General features: G+C 34.4%; 1 long non-coding RNA gene across 2 annotated transcripts; it reads left to right on the plus strand.

Annotated features, from left to right (window-relative positions):
• Positions 1–2,074: 2,074 nt before the first annotated feature.
• LOC124460618 lies at positions 2,075–2,329 on the plus strand. Of its 2 annotated transcripts, none has more exons than XR_006954521.1 (3): positions 2,075–2,095; positions 2,160–2,202; positions 2,267–2,329. It is a non-coding gene; the product is annotated as an uncharacterized LOC124460618 (long non-coding RNA). The 2 variants fall into 2 exon arrangements; XR_006954520.1 differs by having other exon boundaries at positions 2,264–2,319.
• Positions 2,330–4,066: the final 1,737 nt, after the last annotated feature.

Genomic DNA, 4,066 nt, shown 5'->3' on the forward strand with positions numbered 1-4,066 from the left:
TGGCAATTTATATGCCAGGTGGTAAAATGCTTTCAAAGAGTCTTATCCTGGCGTGTAATATGGAAATTCCAAATTCTAATGCTTCAGGACATACAACATTTTTGTTACTTAAATCATTGAAGTTCTTTGATGTGGCACCACATATGTAACACCGACTTGTTGAGGTTGTGTTAGTTGCCGCGTTACACACTTTTCTATCAACCATGGTCATCTTCATAATATGATTAAATTTAAAAGCAATCTGACCTATAGACACTTCGGTCATCCTTGGTTACATCAGTGGTTTCTTTCACGAACCTGAACCGAATCGGCTTACAAAAACGTGGCGAAGAAGGATTTTGCCAAACAATCTTATTATGGTCTTTGAAGGTCCGTTCCGCGCTAGTAGCTGTAATTTTCATAGCCATTTTAGGTGGATAGCATTCTTGTTTAGCTTTCAATAATAGATCATAACAGGGATAATGGCCTTTGTTTGTTGCTCTTATTATTTCGTATTGTCGCCTTGTCAGATCAGCCTCAACAAACATTTGAGAGCTTCAAAGGAAAGGAGGAATGGTTTCATTACTCTTGGAGTATGACTTTCTATATTTGCCAGCCCGTGTTGGTGAGTTCGTTATATCCTTAAGGATTTAGATGCATTTCTTTTCCCATCATTTTGCAAAACCACTTGTGCAGCATGGACTATCACCTCAGGATTTACCAAACTTCGTATTACCTCAGTCTTTCTTCTCTCGCTTCGATCACTCGATTCAGAAAACTGTTTACAAGGACGTCCTTGACGATTTGACGAATCAATTGGTATTTCAAATGTCCCTTCTAACCACAAATAATTTTTTTCAAGAATACTTCCATAGTATTTACTGCTCCAGACCATCTTTGTTTGACTTGTGATTTGAAATGTGAAAATTTATGTTTCAAAGATTTTTTGATAGTTTCAGAAACTTTGGAAGACTCGAGGAGGTAACTTTTCAAAAAATCTAGTTTTTCTTCCATGGTTCGTATATTTTGGCCTTGCATCAGGTCAAATAAATACCTTCTCGTCACTTCTCTCATAAACCTACGCAATTCGAAGACGCACCTATACCAAAAATGAAATGTCGAAATAAAAATTATAAAAAAATATTATACAAAACAAAAATAATAAACAAACACAAATGACGAAAACGAATGCAAAAAACTAGCAGCAGCTACCATTTTCATTTTTATTACCTTAAAACATTGACAAACACAGTTATACCACTCACAATGAGGGGAGCCGGGGGTAACACAACTAAAACATTAAGTAAACATGAAAAAAGACATTCACAAAATACACAAAAAAGGTTAGGTTATTCAAAAATACACAAAAAATATTTAATTTGTCAATTTAATCTTCAAATAAGAATAAATTAAAGTAAATACCTTCAACTTCAAAATTCATTATAAATAATATTTTTCTGGAGTACTCTGTCACACGTTCTATCCCTTTGAAAAGCGTTTTTGTTGTGGCGAAAAGCAAGCAAAGCGTAGTCCGGCTTCAAACATGAACACGTGTTCATGTTTTCAATGGAATTTTTCGCAAGTCCCGTTAGATTTCCAGAAAAATCCGGTTTGCCATCAAGGTTGTTATACAATTTGTGTACAATTTGGCAAAATATTGTGTGATTGATATTTTGATTTTTAGGCTATGGCCACAACCACAGTGCACCGGGTCTCGAATTTTTTTTTTTTTTATCGCCGCGCAAAAACTTCGAATAAGTATATTTCGTGAATAGGTGGCTATAGGTGGCCAACTATAACTTCATATAATTATTGAAACTATGTATAAATTATTAAATGAAGAAATATTACAGGGACGGAAAGGGAAAGTAGTTATAAGCTCCTTTGAAATTTTTATTTTTAGAAAAATCTGTCTCAAAAAATATGGTCTTTTATAACAATGCTAATGTATGCAAAACATTCTTAAAATACTACATACTTGTTCGTAAAATGATTTTTTTTGTTGACTTTTGGCCGCCTTATTTTTCAAAATCTACCTATGTGCAGCGTGGCGTCGCTCAGCAATTTAACACATGTTTTGCGATTTCTTCTTTTTTTTATTACAACTCAACCCAAGGTACTCTAAAATATGTATGTAAGTATTTAGCCACATTTAAAATTCATACATTAACTTCTTTCAGCAAAGACGTCCAACTGGGACACTTCAGAATGGAAAAGCTGCCGGTAAGTAAAACTTACCTTGAGGTGTCTTAAATAAATGTATTTATTCCTTTATTTATTTTAGCAGATTTAGTTCCCCAACCACCACAAACGTCTGAATCAACTCCAAACTTGACACCACAAGAAAAAATGTATGTAACTAAATTGTCCAATTACAAGACTTCAAATTCTTTAAATTGTTTTTTCAGATTTCTGAAACGGCTCGCAGGGTAAATGGGGTAAATGTTTCTTAATCTTAAAATAAATTTGTTGTACACAAAATAATCCAATATAATTATGTTTTGTAGAAAAGAATTTTAACGTATTTGGTCCAATAGTCGAAAAAAATGGATTTACTCGCAACCTTAAGGCGGATAGGATTATATGTGGTTTTCTACGTAATCGACAATTGGTATTTCTTGTTCAATTTGGTGAAATCGAGGAAGTTGTGACCCAACCTGATATGAAAAAATATGCACCACAGCTTCTAATTGATTTTTCATTTCTTAGAATCTAATGTTTCATGTAGTATTCTGAGAACAAAGTTAACTCACATTAAAAAAAACCAAAACCATTCCATAATATATATATAAGAAAATTTACAACTTCATAAATGATATGAATTAATTTGTAATTACTAAAAATGAAGTAAGTAAGTCGTCTCGCCGACTTGGGTATACCATACACCAGGTGAAACAAATATTTAAAATTTCGAAAACCAAATGTATGTCTATTAAATTGTTTTAACATGCCTCATACCATATGCTATCTCGCTCACTCTACAAACACACGAGCACTCTAGCGCCGCCACTAGCCAACGGCCAATTCTGCACTTATGGATCGCGTAGCAAAATACGTTCATACGCATATTTTGTATGTTTCTTGACCGATTTCAATAAAGTTTGGTAGTTTGGTTGAAATAGATAAGATTTATTAGTATGCCAAATTTGATCACGATGGTCAAAAAATTGCAAGAGCCAATCGGTTTTTTCTAAATTATGGAGGCGGAAGTGGGCGTGGCAACATATTAAAATATATGTATTCTGCGCGCATACTAAGCCAATATACGTACTAAATTTGGTGACTTTAGCTTTTTTTAGTTTTCGAGAAAATCAGTTTTGTTTAATTTTCGGGGCGGAAATGGGCGTGGCAAAATTTTTAAATAGTCAATATCTGCGCGTCTATTAAGCTAACTTACATACCAAATCTAATGTCGGTAGCTTTCATAGTTTTTAAGAAAATCAGAGTTATGTAAATTCCGGGGGCGGAAGGGGGCGTGGCAAAAAGTTGGAACAATTATTTTCTGCGCGCTAACTAAACAAGTATATAACCCAAATTTGATGTCTCTATCTGCCATACTTTTAAGAAAAACAGTTTTACGTAAATTCCGGGGGCGGAAGGGGGCGTGGCAAAAATTTGAAACAAACTCGATAAGCGTACATACTACACGAGACTGCATACCAAATTGGCTCTAGCTCTTATAGTCTCCGAGATCTAGGTGTTCATACGGACGGACGGACGGACGGACGGACGGACGGACAGACGGATATGGCTAGATCGACTCGGTTTTTGATCCTGATCAAGAATATATATACTTTGTGGGGTCGGAGATGCTTCCTTCTGCCTGTTACATACATTTTGGCGACTTTAATATACCATTTCACCCTATGGGTGTATGGTATAAAAATATATAGCTCGAAACTTTAACGCATATCGATTTATATTCAAAGATAATTAAATCAATATCAAAAAAAAATATTCTAAATACTCGGCATAATTTCATGAACATTAACTTCTCTTTTCTTTTTTTTTCTAAACTTCGACCCACTGTGCAAAAGCAAAACGCTACGCTTACATATGCAGCGTATAAAAATTAACCGTTCAATTT

This window comes from Drosophila willistoni, assembly GCF_018902025.1.
Source record: "Drosophila willistoni isolate 14030-0811.24 chromosome XR unlocalized genomic scaffold, UCI_dwil_1.1 Seg143, whole genome shotgun sequence".
In the NCBI taxonomy this organism is placed as follows: Eukaryota; Metazoa; Arthropoda; class Insecta; order Diptera; family Drosophilidae; genus Drosophila; species Drosophila willistoni.